The sequence below is a fragment of the Perognathus longimembris genome, chromosome 3 (assembly GCF_023159225.1).
Source record: "Perognathus longimembris pacificus isolate PPM17 chromosome 3, ASM2315922v1, whole genome shotgun sequence".
Taxonomy (NCBI): Eukaryota; Metazoa; Chordata; class Mammalia; order Rodentia; family Heteromyidae; genus Perognathus; species Perognathus longimembris.
The window spans coordinates 43022931-43041007 of NC_063163.1; the positions used below are offsets into that span (position 1 = coordinate 43022931).

The 18077-nt window shown below is 39.5% G+C and overlaps 1 protein-coding gene across 2 annotated transcripts in view; it reads left to right on the top strand.

Annotated features, from left to right (window-relative positions):
- Positions 1–11944: 11944 nt before the first annotated feature.
- The window catches only part of Fndc3a (fibronectin type III domain containing 3A), a 115774-nt gene continuing 109641 nt past the window's right edge, over positions 11945–18077 (top strand). Inside the window, exon 1 of one of the 2 annotated variants that reach the window (XM_048341383.1) lies at positions 11945–12206. The gene's annotated coding sequence lies outside the window, so the exon portion shown is untranslated. Of the gene's footprint in view, positions 12207–12751; positions 12887–18077 lie in introns of those variants that run through there. The other variant, XM_048341384.1, reaches the window with a different exon arrangement.

Below are 18077 nucleotides of genomic sequence, written 5' to 3' on the forward strand. Positions count from 1 at the left end.
ATTATAGCTTCGTGCCACTATACCTAGTTCTCTAAAAATAATGTTTTTAAATTCATGAATAAAATACAGAACTTTCCATACATATGTAATATATTTATTTACATGCCATTATCAAGTTCACTAAGGCTTTTAAATGAAAGAAAAATGGTAACAAAAAAAGAACACTAAAGTAATAGGAATGTTGCATGGGATGGAGCCAAGGATGCCAAATGGGTATTGTGCTTGTAAGAGGGTAGAAATACAAAGGTGTACATCATAAATACATTGAAAGAACAAAATTCTGTAACTTCAAGACAGTAGAGAAAATAATAAAACACATGGAAAAATTTACTTAATCCATTAGAAAACAAGAATAAAGAAAAAGAGAAACATGATTCAAATACAACTAAGGGTATAATAACTTATCTAAATAAATAAGAAGTCACAGTAATTCTAGAATATATTTACCTAGAAAACAATAGAGGTTATTAGAATGGATTTTGTAAAATTCTAACTATATGTTATTTGTAAGTGATACACCTTAAGCACAGAAAGAATGAAAATAAATGGACAGAAAAATACCAGCGAGGGCTGGAGATATAGCTGTGTTCTAGAACATTTTTGCCTAGCATGCCTAAGGCCCTGGGTTCAATCTCCAGCACTGAACAAAAGAAATTATATGCTAAATCCAACTAAAAGGAAAAAAAAGATATACTGAAGTTTAAGTTTATAAAGAGATACATTAAAGAAGAAATGATCTGCTGAGAAAATATATCAATCCTCAACACATTAAGTAGTTAATAGCCCCAAATAGTACAGTAATCTTACTCAATTACTTGGAGAAATGGATGAATTGACCATGTCAGTGGAAGATTTTTATTTTTTTTTCTTATTTATTGTCAAAGTGATGTACAGAGAGATTACAGTTTAATACGTTGGGCCTTGGGTACATTTCTTGTACTGTTTGTTACCTCCTTTTTCATTCCTCCACCCCCCCTCTGCCCCAAAGTGGGAGATTTTTAACTGGGAGCCTAAACACCAAGTGGTTAATAAGAATAATGAAAAACTGAATAAGAAAATTAACATATTCAATCCAATAATATGAAAAGTTTTGTACCAAATAGAATTTTTAAAAAAAGAATAACCACATATTATGTCACCAGAGCTCAACAACGATAAAGAATAGCTATTAGGCAAAACATGTACTCGGTCCAGAATGTTTTTAAGAAGGTTAGAAAATGTGCAATTTTTGTAGTCAATAGATAGGTTTACAGCATAGTTTGTAGTAATAGTCCTGTATATATATATATATATATATATATATATGCATCTTCACATTTATCCAGCTATATGCATTTAAAATGCCCACATCTTATATGTCAATCATACCTGAATATAATATTTAACCAAAATCAAATGGATTCAAGCTGTATTTTTCTTGCTTCTAAAAAAAGAACAAAATGTGAATTTTAAGATGTTTGAAAAGAAGAAATGTACTCCTAAATAACTCCATGGGCTATGTGGAAAAAATCACAGAAATTCAAACAGTTAGAAATAAACAGCAATGAAAACACTATACATGGGCCCTCAAGAAGCACTTGTTGAATGAGAAAACTAGCACAGGGCTTTTGATTCGCAGGCTTTGCATTGCCATTGTGAGGAATTTAGAGTACTGACAGACAATATAAGACTAAAAAGGATCATGTGACCTCTAAATAAGGGCAATTGTCAATCTATTAGGATAGAGTTTCAAAAGATAAAGTATATAACAGAAAATAAGTGTTTTTTAATGTTTAAGTTTTCTTTAGTGTATAAGTAGCATTATTAATGCCAGCAACGTGATAAATGGAGCAGAAAGAAATATAGTTTATAAAAGCAAACAAAAAGAGAGCTCCTATTAAGAACACCAGCATTTGTTCACCTGCTTAGCTGATTGAAAACACAACTTCAAATAATATATATAGTATCTTCGAAGAGTAAATATAATGACCTTAAAGTCTTCAGTGAAGTATGAGTTGATGGAAGAGATAGATATTTCTTTTTAGCTTTATGTATTTCAATTGTTCTCTTGTAAAGAGGAAATAAAAAAAACACTTGAGTCAAATTAACTGAAAATCCAATCAAGTGGTTTTTATCCTTTTCTTGATAAATAAGCATTTCATCCTCTGAAGAGACAATTTTTCACACCATTTTATCTATAGGACTTGCCTCCAACTTTTTGTATACTGTCCAACAGAAAATTACTATAACAATCTTTGCAGTTCTAATTTAGAAAAGCTTTCCTTAAAATCTTCAAATGTCACTATTAAGATTATGAGGCAGGACTTTTGAAACTAGGAATTTCATTCACCATGCAAATTACCCTTGAGAGTAACTTTTCTCTATTGCCCATTTTCCATGTTTCAGGTGAAATATTTAATTAAAATGACAAAACTATTTAATCATTTGGGTATTATGACATTTTCTTTAAATTAGACTAAATTAATAATTTTATTATAAACTGTGTGTTTGGGTTTTCTAAGTACACAGAAAACTTGTACAGTTTAGGTTTCTTGGTGCCTTGATTTGATGTAGACTTTGACTTTTTTAATTTAAAAAAACTTTTGTATTTAAAAAAAGATTACTAGGCAAGAATTTTAAGGACAATCTACTTAGTTATTTTCTTTTTCTTAGCTTTGCATTAGAGAGACACACTTTATGCAAAGGGACTACAGAGAAATTCTGTCTTCCATTAACTCTGTTCTAAATACTAAGTTATTTCTAAATCCCTGTGGACAAAATATTGACTTAATTATAATCAAGCCTTTAATGGAAAAACTTACTGGATTTGCCATTTCTTCATACCAGGTGAGTGCAAGTACCACAAATAATAGCAATAGTAATAGTAACAGTAACAGTAAGTGGTTACTAAATTACTTATAAGCCAAAGTACTTCTGGTGCTGGCCTCAACCTATATTTTCTTTTATATAGCTTCATATCTTCTATCATAAATGTTTATCTTTCCCACTAGACCATTCCAAGGCCATTTCATTTGAAGCCTATTCTTCAAGGTTTACCTCAAATTTCTGAATGAACGTGGAATAATGAAGAGTATGTTAGAGTAGAACAGACCTATCTCAGTTCTGACACTTGCTTAGCTGTACATACTGTGTTAACTTCTCATAGCAATGTTTCTCATCCATGGATTAGGATAGTAGTACTTGGTTCACAATGTTGTTTCAACCATTAAATAAGTTAAGATTTTTAACCATGATACCTGTCTTTGACCATCATATAGAAACTGGTTGTTGCTCTTCTGAACCTCTATAACAATTTTGTCTCAGCTATTTATTTCAGTGTTTTCTGAATATTCTTTCTGCATAGCATATTTTGGTTCCCTAATCACATATTTTATATCCATCTTGCCAAAAATCTACCAGTCAAAGTCTAAGCTAGGACTTCAGAAGTCCGACACGGAGATTCCATTAACGGTATTTGTCACATTGATGTTAGAAGAATGAAAAAGAGCAAACTGAGCATGCTAGAAGGAGTTACTACTGTCTGCAGAGCTTCAGAGGCCAGGGGACTAAAGAGAAAAACCTAAGAGCTTAGAGTAGAGGGATCCTCATATAGTTAGCACTAAGCTCTTTGAGGGAGGCATCATGGTTAGGACAAGGCACACAGATGCCTAGTCTGTATGTGCCAAAACATACCAAGGCTTTTCTTATAGCCATTGACTTTTGAAGAACAACATGTAAATATTAACTCTTTAGTTAATGTGCTTAACATTGACATTTCCTAGCAGGAAGGATCTAGTGTAGGAGTCTGGGAAATGTAGTTTCTAAACCCAATACCTAAGATTAGCTTCTAGTCCCAGACAGTATAAAAGGGTAGGCATGTACTAGAAGCAGAATTAAATAATCAGCACAAAAAGGAAATCTGTTAAGGTCAAAGCATTTTGTTGGTACAGATTCATTATAAAAAGTACCCCATTTCTTGATTGTTGAATAATTCTCACATTCTCACCTTTGCAATTCCCATTTGTGAGGCAATTTTGATAATAAATTTAAATGAGATTCTTAATAGAAAAAGGAATTTGCTCTTACTCTATGTTGAGTAAGATGCCTAGTGCAATATCAATGTCCTGCATGTCATTTCATTAACATCTCATGTAAAGTACATAGCGAGGGTCATAGCCTAAGCTTAAACTGTTTTGTTTTGGTTTTCCCTTAGGATTTGAGCATGTTTGGGGATGTCTATAAAGTACAGAGCAGGTCACTTTACAAAGAACAAAAATGTATGCTAAGTGAAGAAGGAAACTTCACTTGTTGGCTTCTGTCTAGTTAGAGGTATAAGGCTTGTACTATGTTATTGATTCATGAGCTTATGCCTATAAACAAAATTAGTATTTGCTCATGTTCTGTTGGTAATAACCTAATGGCATAGATTAGAGCTATTATAAAGCAAAAAGGTTCCATTCATAGTTCCAGAGGTACAAATCAAGGGGCTGCCTCTGATGAAGGTCTCTTGCTGGAAGAGTCTTGAGGGAATACAGAAAATTACATGGCCAAAGACAGAGAAGCATGTGTGTGTATATGTGTGTCTTATGGCCTCTCTACTCTTAGAAAACCACTGGGATTCTATCACGGGGACACCACCTTTATGAGTTTATCTAATCCTAATCATCTAGCAAAAGCCTCGTCTCTAAATACCACAGTCAGAGTAAGTTTCCACTCTTTTAGTATATCACAAGAATTAAAATCCAGAGTGAGTTTTGAGGTGTCAAACCTCACTCATACTATACCAAGTATATAAATGGAGAGCTAAAGGCAATGGCAACAGGAGATGGTAATTAATTTTACCTTTGTCTTTTTAACATAATGGTACTGAGCTTATATCATGTGTATAGTCTAAAGACAAAATATAAAAAGTGGGCTGGGGATATGGCCTAGTGGCAAGAGTGCTTGCCTTGTATACATGAGGCCCTGGGTTCGATTCCCCAGCACCACATATACAGAAAACGGCCAGAAGTGGCGCTGTGGCTCAAGTGGCAGAGTGCTAGCCTTGAGCAAAAAGAAGCCAGGGACAGTGCTCAGGCCCTGAGTTCAAGGCCCAGGACTGGCCAAAAAAAAAAGAAATGCACAAAATATAAAAAGTTAGCAGTTACTTAATTTTTTTTTTTGTAAGTGTGCAGGTACTGGGGTTGAACTTAGGGCATCTCTATCTCTCTCTCTTAGCTTTATCCACTGAAGGCTAGTGCTGTACCACTTGAGCCACACTTCCAATTCCAAGGACTTTCTGTTAGTTAACTGGAGGTAAGATTTCATGGACTTCCCAGCTTGGCCTAGCTTCAAACTGCAGTCCTCAGATCTCAGCTCCTTAATAGCTAAGATTACATGTGTAAGCCACTGGTGCCCAGCTGACTTGATTTCTTAAAAAGCTTACAGAGTAAAAACTTGAAATAAGAAATCAAATCAGTCTTTTATTTCATGTATGTATAATTCCATATTAAATTAGTATTTATATTATTAGAAACTTCAATTACAAGTGATTTCCCTAGATTTTCCCCATTACTGTATATGTGCATCCTTCTTTAAGTGATCTGTTCAATTTTTACATTATATTTTAAAATAATACACATTTATTATTCCATGTATAGAAACATTTATTTTAGCTATCAAAAGGAGATAATTGGTTTGTCTAGTGTATTTAAAATATAACTTAAATATTTAATTTGGAAAATTGAGGAAACATTTTCTCAAGTTTGGCAAATTACAACAGAATTTAGGTTATCTGAATTTTCATTTTTCTATTTTACATACATTCTATTTTTATTCTTCCCAGACTAAAATGTCATTGTTTCCTAGGATTGCTCTAGTTTTGAAATTTTCTTTTGTTGAATGTGGAGAAAGCCAGGTAGCTTTGAGGATAGTTTCAAAAATCCCAAGTCATTTTTTGCTCCATTATCCTTATAGATGCCTATCTCCTTGTCTTTAAAATTAATTCATATGTCATCTGGTTATGCTGGATAATGATCATGGTGTGTTCAACCCCAAGGCTGCTATCAGACTCCCCTCAAGCTGTACAAAACATCAAAGAGTTACTAACAGTCCTGAAGACAGATATAGAAAAACTATTTTTTTTCCAACCTAGGGGAAATCCTTCTAATCTTTCTGCCTATGATTGTATAGCCCCTTCAGAGGGGAACGCTATTCACTATGTCCTGGCCTGGTAACCAGATAAGTCTTTCCCCTTTTGGGAAGTGAGGCTATTCCCTGTAGCATGCTTTGAAACCGTATCATTAACACTGACAAATCTGGACTATTAGGATTACCATTTTGTGATTATGAAATTCCTTAGTTTTTTTTTAAATAAAGAAAACACTAAAAAAATCTTAAACCATAGATGAGCAATTTTCTTGAACAACTCAGTTGACACTAGTATAATTCTATGTCATAGGAAAAAGACAATCTTGGTTAAAGTTGACTGTTGTTTGAGTTGGTTGTTCTAAGATGCTCTAAGTATGGGGACTACTCTCATCAGAATCTCTTGCAGTGTTTAGAATGTACCTATTTCTGAATCCAAATCTTAAGGTGGAAAAAGGGGGCATGGAATGGGAAAACTATCTTCAACTATTCCAAGCAATTTTTATGTATGTCAATGTTTAAGAACTGATTCTCTCAGATAAGAGTTGTTTTTTAAGTATAGCAAATTACTTTTTTTTCTCTTGGTAGTGCTGAGAATTGAGCTTATACTTCATAAATGCTCAGCAAGCACTCTATCACTGAGCAACACCCTCAGTCCTAGGAAACTTCTTGAATGAACTTCCTTGATTTTGAAATAAAGCTAAGATTATTCTGGATAAAAGTGAGTAATGAAAACAAGAGTCAAATTCTTGGAGTAATAATAAGCCAACAAGAATTTTGGAATTTTCCCAGGTGACTTTTAAAGAGAGGTGGTTAGACAAGTCCTAAGAATTAAAAAAAAAAAATGGGGAGGACTTTCCTGTCAAGAGTGGAGGTCCATGGGAAAATAGTAGAAGAGGTTGTGAGGAGAATGATGGCCAGGGAAAGAAATTTGCTATGGTGTGAATGGTCAATATCAGCGTCAAGGTGTTTTTTATTTTATATCTTATCTTTTCCCTCGTTCCCCTTTACTTTACCTTTAGGGAAGCAACTATTCCATTCATGGGAAAGTACAGTGAGGGGAGGAGATGGCAACAAGTTCAGGAATCTGGAGAAAGGACTGATGAAGTCCTTTTCCAAGTATCCTTGGCAATGTGGAGGAAGGTTCTGGGTTTCCCCAGTCTCACTATATGATAATTAGCAAGGCCATTCGAATTACATAGCCATCATTTATGTTATTAAGCATCAGGAAGGCATATACTAGACATTTCCATGCCTAGATACACTACTAAATCCTTCAAACTCAGTATTCTATTGGTAGCATACAGATGAAGAACTGAGACAAAGGTTAGATAATATTTCTCAGATCAATTAATCAGCTCTAGAACTGGGATTCAAGCCCAGATTTACTTGATTCTAAAACCAGTCTCTCTTCCCACACATTATAATCACATTCCTCAAAGCCAAACAAAGGCTTTGGCTGCTTTAACTAGTATACTACCTTCAAGTCAAATACTTCTTCCTCTTCCACACTTGGACCCAAAGAGAGAAGTAATACCGACAGTGTTCACTCTGGTTCTGTTCAGTTAGGACCCTCAGCTCTCTAAGAAAATTCAGTCAGTACAATAGTCAATCTGGTGTTCTATCTTTCCTTTTCTCCATTGCCAAATTTCTTTTCTTCCAAACATCTCAAGGCAAGCCTCCAACTCACTTCCTCATACTTTTGTCTTCCATACAGCAACAGCAGGTCACAGAGGAAGGTGACACAGAGGAAGGTAGGGCCCATCACATCCCAGCTTCCAAACCTGCTTTCCCACCACCATAGGAGATGCAACTTTTACTTGTTTGACGACTTCTTCTTGTCATGAAGGGTCTGTGAAGGATCCAAGATTCTGTCCTCCCTACAAGCTGTGGTGGATGCTGGCAGAAAACATGGGTCTTTAGGGTCAAAGTACTTTGACCACTTCCTTCTCACAGCCCTAGCAGAAAGCACTGTCATGTTCTTGCCTGTTCCCTTGCCTCCTAGTTCTAATTCAAGAAAACATCGAGTTCATGTCACAGTTGAGGACCTCTAAGCTTAGGAAACACCAATCTTTATAATGGGCTGCAAGAAAACTTTTTCAGCCTTGACTCTAGAGAAGGTATTATCTTTGTTATACTAGAAGATTAACAAATGCTCCTTAATTTCTGGTAAGGGATAATGTGTCTGTTTTGCAAAGCAAAGATCCTTGAAAAGACAGTCTTTTAGAAAAGCTGTGATTGCTCACAAGCACAAAAAATGTGAGAGTTTTGTGAACACTGTCTTCTAGCACATTCCTATACACCTTTCAGATGTAGGGATTAAAGTATATTTGAGAGACTAAAAGGAGGCCAGGAAATCTTCTGCCTAGGAAGCCAAGCCAGGGGAGAGAATGGTATAAGAAGAGACTGAAAAGGCAGGAAAAGCCACAGCCTGTATAGTCTCACAGACCACTTTAAAAACTCAAACAATGAGAACTTAAGCATTTTATGTAAGAACTGATACAGTCCCATTTGCATTTTGAAAGATCATTCTGGCTGGCAAGCGAAGAAATGAATAGAAAGGATCAGATTATATGCAATTTGACCAAATTAGATTGGTAGTAACTGAAGAAACATGGACTTTTTAGAGATATTTGGACATAAAATTTCTAGGGGCTGATACTGCAACAAATACAGAAAATGAAGGTGAGGAATACATCAGGGATGACTATTAGATGTTTAACTTGAACAACTAAATAAATGAGGGGAAAGAAAACCAGAAAGTTCATTAACTCAATTGGCCAATTCTAAGGCATGTCAGTGAAGCAGTTGGTATCACACTTGGAATTTAGGGGAAGAATCTGATCTAGAAGCACATATGTAAAGATCACTGGCATATAGATAACTAAAGTCATAGATGTAGGTGATATTATATAGGCTAAAAGATTATAATGAACACAGGAAAGAACATACAACTGAATTTTGAGGTTCTTGTACATTAAATTGGTAGGTAGAAGAGCTAGGATCTGCACGGTGATTAAAGAGACAGTGCTCAGAAAAGTAAGAGAAAAAGTAAGAAAATGCAATGTTAAAGGAAGAAGTGTCAAGGAAGAACAGGACTCAAGTCTGAGTATGATGAGCCTGCCTGAAATTCCAGCTATGTGAAAGGAAGATTGTATCTAAGGCCAGACACCAACAAAAATTAAAGACTCTATATCTTCAGATAAATAACTAAAGCCAAAAGGACTGGCGAATAGTTCAAGCGGTAGAGAGCTTGCATAAGGCCCTGAGTTCAAGCGCCAGTCCTGCCCAAACCAACACCAGCAATAAGACAAAGAACAATAGTCAAAGTACTGAGTACTGTTGAGAGCTCCAGAAAAATGAGAATTGAAAATGGTCCTTATCACAAGAGAAGTGACTTGTTCAAGCCACCATAAATTCTTGCCCCCTCCATTCCCAAAGAATTTATGTCTGTATTCCATTCTTTCCACAGGATATAATTTCCCCAGTCTTCACTTGACTCCACCTTACAGCATTGTGTATCATACCACAATGTCTAGGTCTACTTCAATAACATTCCTGAATTATATGCTATGTTTTAGTCTGCTTCAAAATAGCCCTTCTTTCTTGCTCTGCCTACTCATGGAGGTATGTCCCAACCATACTTAAAAAAAAAAGTTGGTTATTTTTAATGCTGTTGCTTGGCCTCCCCAGTAAACCAAAGAATCAGAATTTTGAGGTGTGGATTGTAGGATTCTTCCTGAGTAGGAAACTTGGGAAATTACTAGCTTAGAGTTAAGTTTGGAAACCACTAGCTTAGCCTCAGACCAAACAGAGCAAGCAGGGAATACTATGAAGAAGCCAGTCAACCCACAGTCTGATAAATTCTCATTTAAAAGCAATATAGTTATATTTCAGCTTTCCAGCCATTTTATCTAGAAAAAAGCCCAAATATGAAAGTTAAAAGGAGAAAGAGAGAGAGAGAGAGAGACAGAGACAGAGAGACAGAGATGGAGGAAGGAAGGAAGGAAGGAAGGAAGGAAGGAAGGAAGGAAGGAAGGAAGGAAGGAAGGGAAGGAAGGAAGGAAGGGGGCAGACAGGCAAGCAGGTAGGCAGGCAAAGAGAGAGAGATGGGGAGGGAGAAAGAGAAAGAGGAAAAAGGAGAAAGAATGAAAAGATATAGAACATTTTTCACAGGGAAAGTATTTTTGGAAGGAAGGGCAATGAAAACATTTCAAGATACCTTCCCTATGGAGTCACAGTCCTGTTTATTGATGGAATGAAAAGGAACCTCTCATTAGCTGATTGTGGATATAAATATCCAAATCAGTCAGCACTTGGAACCATAGAAAGAAGAAAACAAAAAGTAAAAACAGTTAAGTAGAATGAGAAAAGAAGGATTAGAGTGCATTAAGAGGCAGACGAAGAGATAAGAAGTGATGGACATTAGGAAAGGTGATGAAAACATTCCAAAGACAAAAAAGCACCCCAAAGTGGGGATTCTGTCCGCAATCCTACGGTACTTTAGGATCAAGTTATCACACTGGATGGTTCCAAATGAATTTCATCAACCATTATATTATTTAAAAGAATAGAACACTGGGTTTTCTAACTACTCAGGAGGCTGAGATCTGAGGATCACAGTTTGAAACCAGCCTGAACAGGACAGCCAAGGAGACTCTTACCTCCAATTAACCATCAAAACGCCGGAACTGGAGGTGGAGCTCAATTGGTAGAGCGATTGCGGCTGGAGCAAGAAAAGCTCAGGGACAAGTGCTCAGATCCTGAGTTTAAGCCCTAGAACTGGCATCAATCAATCAATCAATCATAGAGAACACTTGCATACATTTGAAACCGATTTCTGCCAAAAGTCTTAAGAAATACCGCCTTAAAAAGAAAAAAAGATACAAGTAATATGTTGAAATCAAGCCAGATGTGGCGTTTGGTTACATCTGTCACCATTTTTCTTTTTGAAAGGACAGTTCTTGGGGTAGAACTCTGGGTCCTGGAGACTTCCCCACTCCCCAAGTCTTCCGATGGCTGGGGACTGGAAGAGTCTGAAGATCCTGCTGTCCCTCATGCATTATTGCGGCGTCCCCCACCCCCACCATTGCTTTAAGTTTAAGGAATTAGCTGCTGCGTCCACACCACCACCACCACCACCACCACCACCACCACCACCACCACCACCACCACTAAATGCAATGGTTTGCCAAGAGAATTGGCTGGCTAAAAGAGAAAAAGCCTACGTGGTGCGTTTTCAATGGAGGTCAGAAAAGGGGGTGGGGGCTTGGGGACGGGTAAAGCAACCTGCCCACCTCACTCCAGTGGGATTCCTAGCTTTGGGGGAGTGTCTCTAGGAAGCCTCTGCCATCGCTAAGTTCGGGTGCTTTCGGACAGGGGTCTGCACGGTGCGTCTCGGGAGGGGGGTGGTGGCTAGCTTGAGGACTGAGCCGGTGGCCCTAAGAAACGTCAATGAGCTCCCGATTTTCCGAGTGGGGCTAGCAGCCTGGCGGCGGCGGGGATCACACACAACCGAACCCCGCGGGGCCGCTCCGGAGAGCTCGGAGCGGGGTAGGCCGGCGGTGCGACGCCTCCCCCACCCTTCCCACTCCAGGCCCCCGGGGGGAGCCGAAAGAAGGGGGAGACCAAGGCCCGGGGGCCGGGTATTCGCGCGCTGGGGGTGGGGGGGGGTAGGGGGGTGAAAGCTCAGGGTTGTGGGGTAGTTGTGTGTCGGGTGGGAGACCCGGATCCCAGACTGACCGGCCGGGGGCGCCGTCGGCGGGGCTCGCGCAGCCGCACTGGGCGCGCCGACTCCGGGGCTCCTCCTCCCGGCTCCGTAGTAAGCATGGCGGCGGCGGTGTTCGTGGTCCCTCGGGTGAAAGAGAAAGCGGGAGCTGCGCGGAGAGGGAGCGAAGAGCGGGGCTGAGGCGGCGCCGTCACTACCCGGGGAGAGAAAAAACCCGACACCTCCGTCCCGCCGGGCTAGGCGGCCGCGGCGGCCCCGCCCCCAGAGCTGGCTCTCCGCGGCTGGAGGTAGAAGCCATCCGGAACCCGAGGGAGCGGCGCCTCTGGCGAGTCGCCGGCCACCGCCCCCTCTCCCGGAGCGGCGTGAGTCGGAGGTGAGAGCCGAGGCGCCCCCTCCGCCCGGGCCTGGGGAGGCGGGGGACGCCGACCCGTCGCGGCCCCGGCCCGCCGCGGAAACCGTTAGGCTAGAGGCGCAGGCTGAGGGCCGGGGACGCCGTCGGCCGGTCTCAGCCCCGTCGAACGGAGGTGGGGGAGGGGGGAGCCGGAGCCGTCCTCGGCTGTCGTCATGTCCCTGTGTCAGGGTGGAGGGAACTGGGAAAAGGGGAGAGCGGGTCGAGGACGAGAGCCGCCACTGGCCGGGCACCTGCCGGGGGACGCGGGGGAGAGGCGCGGACGGGAGGCGCCATCCTGCCGTGGCGGCGGCGGCGCGGGAGCGCGGCGGTCCTTCCTCTCCCTCTATCCCTCCGCCTCTCCTTTCTCCGCGCCCTCCCCTCAGCCCCCGTTTCCCCGCCCCCTCGGCGGCGGCGGCTGCCCGGAGCTCCGCGCGCGCGGCTCTCCGGAGGGCTGGGGGCGGCGCGCTGCCCGCGGGGCCCACGATCGCCGGGCGCCGTCGCCTGTGGCAGCCCCGTCCGCCAGACTTGGATCCCAGCTTGGCCTTTTCGGACTCGGAGTTTTCCCGCTTTCCCGTTGGTGGGGAGTGAGAAACCTGGAAAAGTCTCCCTTCCCTCGGTGGCTGCTTGCCTGCCGGTAGCTGGCGGGTCCTCCGCCGCCCCAGGTGAGTGAACCACCTGTTGGGGGTCGGGAGGTGGAACGGACCGGGGAGGCTGCGGCCCTTGCCCCGTTTAACAACCTGGATGTTTTGAACTTTTGACACGGCCTTGGAAGGGCGTCGTGGGGGAGGTAAAAGAAAATGAGAGGGGGAAAAAAAAAGATCGACGTCAAATTGCAAGCACGGTGACTGCTGGAATCGTGTTTTATTGAAGCCTTGAAGGTTTTTTTTGGGGGGGGGGCTGAGTGGGAAGAAAAGCGTCTGTAATTCTGCTTTGGGGGTAGGAGGGATGGTGAATTTCGAGATTTGCTTTTGGTCAGATTTTAATGGAAGGCCCCTTGGACACCTTTGTGTCCGACCACCTATTTACTAAGAAGGGCAAGATCTTCGTTTTCCATTATACAACGTGCACACATCGTGCGTATTCGCTCGGTTTCAGTCTGAGCCACATAATTGTTCGGCTTCTTCCTCGGGTCCGTGTTTTTTAGTTCTTGAAACCCAAGTTTGTGTGTTTCCCTGTATTGCGAGAAAGAAATAAGATTTGAACTCTTTCTATAATGTGTTCCCCCCTCGCTTTGCTCTTCCCAGCACTTGTACTAAACATATGCCACTCAAGAGTTGGAGCCATATGCTAGGCAGAAACAAATTGAATTTTGTGGTTCTGATCTTGTGTCTGGAGAAATACTTCGTTTTTTGTGAATTTGCTAAATCGGTCATTCTTGCCATCTTAAGTTTTGTTTAAATCCCCCCGAAATCCCCCTGCCTTCTTAATATTTTTGTCTGAATTAATTTTCCTGAAGTAGTGAGATAAAGTATCATGGAGACAGATGGTGAGCCTCACAGAAAAGCAGTGGAAAAGATAGGTTTTCTTTTTTAACTTTAAAAAAAATATAACTTAAGATTTTGTGGGTTTGTTGTGTTGTGTTTTTTTTTTTAAAGCATTTTAGCTTAGTAATTCTTACTGCCAGTAGTAACTATCATTCATGGTAATAAGTGAGGATGACTTGACACGAAAAAAATCTAATGATTTTCATATATATTTTATATTACAAATTACTAGCACTACCACATAAAATTTTACAGTATTTTTGTCTTTCCCTTCATAGATCACCCCTCGTTTTCACTGTGTAGATAGTGTGGAAAATTTTTATCTCAGGGCAGCTACCTTTCGCCACCTGTATGCTTCTAGATTAACTCCCTCTTTTTCCATTATATCAGAATCTTCCAAAGCATTCAATATTCAGGAAAAAGAAACTCCTGATTAACATGGCTCAGTGAAGCATACTTGTAATTTGCTTCACTCAAATTAGTGCCAGGCATTGGAGAAAACATTCTTCGGTGTCATCTGTGTCATCACTTCCTCTCTTCTTGTGAGTAATTGAGAGCTGATTTGTCTTATCACCCACTTAATGATTCCTTTTTACTTGTCAAATTCTACAATGTAATTTTAAGAATATTTATTATTACTTAATAAAAATGTCTCCCTCATTCCCGACCAGCCAGGTATAGTTAAGGACTGAGAGATTCTGTAAGACCAAGGTGGGGAGGAGTGCATAATTAATATTCTTATTTGTTTTTGTAGCTTTTCTTAGATTACAAGCATTTTACATATACTTTTAAAAATATTTAGGCTTGAGAAATATTTATGCTTTTGAAAGTTTTTTTGATGTTCATAAATTCAGGTCCTGTTGCACTTTTTTTCTATAGTTGTTTTAAAATACAATTTGATGCTATAACCAAAGTAGGCTTTTTTTTAAAAAACAGCATTCTTTATGCATGTATCCCATGAAAATGAGTCTAGGTTTCATCTTTTGAGATTGATATAAGGATGTGCTCCTGGTTTAGAAATTAACAGCCAGTTACTACATAAGTGATTACTGTTTATTGTTGTTTGTTTAGCAATCTCTAAAATAAGTAGTATTCATGTAAGTTCACAATATTGTAAACTCAAAAATATAGAATACTATATACACCTATTCCATTTAGCCTTTTACTATAATTTGTCCCATTGGAACAAGAAAATAAGGCCTTTGTGTTTATCAGTGTCTAGAGCCTCTGGTTAAAAGGCAACTAATGGCTAATATGTTGAAAGGAAAATCTTTTTCATGTCTTGTAAGCTCTTATTCTCTTAACACTTGGATATTATTTTATTTCAAAGTATTCTGTGGTCTATTTTCTTGATCTTTAACCTTCTCTCTCTATTGTGGTTGTGTCTTTAATATATACCTTTAATATATATATATGTTTACATTGTAGCCTATGGTCTTCCATCAAGCCCCTTTACAGGATTCCTCTTTTGATGTTTTCAATCAATTACCAATTATTTTGTCCTTTCAAATAGATGGATGTGGGGGCTGGGAATGTGGCTTAGTGGTAGAAAGCTTGCCTAGCATGCATTAGGCCCTGGGTTCAATTCCTCAGCACCACATAAACAGGAAAAGCCAGAAGTGGCACTGTGGCTCAAGAGGTAGAGTGCTAGCCTTGAGGAAAAAAAAAAAAAAGCCAGGAATAGTGCTCAGGCCCTGAGTCCCAAAGCCCCTGGACTGGCCAAAAAAAAAAAAAAAGAGATGGATGTGATTGGAAGATGGCTGCTCCCAGAGGATGATGAGATATTTTCAAAGTGATGATAAAAATCGATGTGCTGTGTTCTTTCAGGTAGTTTACACATTAGTTGAGGATACTAGACTTACATGGAAGACCACTAACAAAATATCTAAGATAGTATAATTAAAGTGTGTGGCACATTGATTGCTATAGTAGTTTTGGCATTTGAAGTAAGTCAGACTTGAAATTAAGGGAAGATTTATGTACCAAAGGGAAACTCATTCTAAAATAGCTTGACAAGCAGAATTGGAAGTAATAGGAAGGAAATCAGCTTGAGAGCATCAGAGGACAATGATTTAGAAGGAAGAAAGGTCACGAGAGATAGACTAAGTCCTAGGATATGGAAAAAAAAAAAACAATCAGGAAGGTTAGAGAAGACCAGAACAGTTTGACTGTATCATTAGGAACTCATCACTGAGACAAATATGTATTTCCTTTGACATAAGCTTGATGTGTAATGGATAGTTTACATGTATTTGTTTTTATAACTTGGATCAAAGGTCAGCAAACTTTCTGTAGAGTACTAGATCATACCTACTCTGTAGTCTGCTAAATATTCTTATTTGTTTTCTTGTTTCTTTAAAAAAGCTTTTTAATGTGAAAAATATCAGCTCAAAGACCGAACAAAAAGAAGCTGTCTTTGGGCTCCATTTGACCATCCAATCTAGTTTACTAGGCTAATTGGCTAGTTGATTGTCCATGTGCCAGATACTGCAAATATCTTTTATCGTTTTGTCTAAATGGTTATTTGATATGTTTTATGACTGTCGCTCCTATATTTTCCCTTACAGTTTGTGAAAGTAAACAAAATACACAAAAATAAGTACTACTTGTTATTTCATTGCCAGACTTCAAGTACAAGCTTGAACTAGGAAGTAAAAGAAGAAAAGCTTTGAGCCAGGCCTTACAACAGTAGAAATAGTTACACTGGCTGAAATTTGTATAAGGTTAAGTATATCAACTGGATGCTCTGGCTTTAAAAAAAAAATTCTATAGCTAACATTTTAGAAACCAGGCTTAGGATGTTGGTGGCCTATGAGTGACAGCAGGGGACCTAGAACCTAATGTGTAAAAGTAATGTTGGATGTGTTAGTGAAAGAGCCAACAGAGATTCTGCAGTAACTTCATGAAGAGCCACTGTGTTGTCAAACAGTCCAGTAATTGATATTTACATAGAGGATATAGCGCCATCAAGAGAAGGTTATACTGTGGAGATCCAAGCAAGGAAGAAAGACTTGAAAGCCCTTTTAAAGTATTTCCATTAAAATTATTTTAAGGGGCTGGGAATATGGCCTAGTGGCAAGAGTGCTTGCCTCCTACACATGAAGCTCTCGGTTCGATTCCCCAGCACCACATATATGGAAAACGGCCAGAAGGGGCGCTGTGGCTCAGGTGGCAGAGTTGCTAGCCTTGAGCGGGAAGAAGCCAGGGATGGTGCTCAGGCCCTGAGTCCAAGGCCCAGGAGGCCAAAAAAAAAAAAATTATTTTAAGATAAGTCATGGTGATTTAAAGGATAAGTACTGGTGATTTTAAAAGTTTACATGAGATATCTCTTTGAAATTTCTAAGTTTACATATGTATACTTCTAAGACAATGCTAATTCAGCCTACTATGTATCTTGTAGCATTATCTGGTGAGCAGTAGTGCCTGGGGTTATAGTTGTGTAAGTCATTTGACAAGGATTACTCTTTACTCTGTGGTATAAGATCAAATGTAGCCTAAGAGCCTTGTTTCATTCAGCAGCATTAGTAGGGTTGGTATTAAGTGTTGGGGAAAGTAAAGGTATTTAAGATGGGGTGCTAACTAGTTAGAACCAGTGGTCTTTCCTGTTAAAAACATAAAAGTGAAGGGCACTGGTGGCTCATACTTGTAATCTTAGTTACTCAGGAAGCTACTCAGGAGTCTGAGATCTGAGGATCATGGTTCAAAGCCAGCCAGGCAGGAAAGGTCATGAGATTCTTACCTCCACTTAACCACCAGAAAACCTGAAGTGGCACTGTGGTTTGACCTGAAGAGCTCAAGGACAGTGCCCAGGCCCAGAATTCAAGCCCCATGACCAACAACAACAAAAAAAGAAAACGACATTAAAACCAAACAAATAAAACTAAATATAAGCTGATTTTTATATTTTCCTTACCACCATTTTGCCATCTTTTGTGAATATATCTACTGTTTGAAGTTTTAAGGTGCCACAAACCTTTTCAACTAAGTTGTAACCCTTCATAAATTGCTACCTAATTTTTTTTTGCTTTTAATGTATACTTTAAGAATTTATTCACTACTTTCCCTGCCCCACCCACCCCCTTCCTAAGTTTCTGTTGATGCTGCAAAAACTTTCTACCGTTTCCAGCTGTTTTCCTTTCCCAGGTAAGAGATAAAGCCTTGGATAGTGACTTAGCTCTTAATCTTTCTTCTGTCTTCAATCTTGTTTTGTTTTTTATCCTTAAAATAGAGAAAATCTGTTCGGTTTTTCTAACAGATATTGTGAGAACACAAGAGATGTTGGAAATCAGAAAAACATTAAGTACCATATAAGTGCTTATAATAGTTAAAACTATGTATTGGTAACAGTACAGCTTAAAAAAAAAAACTA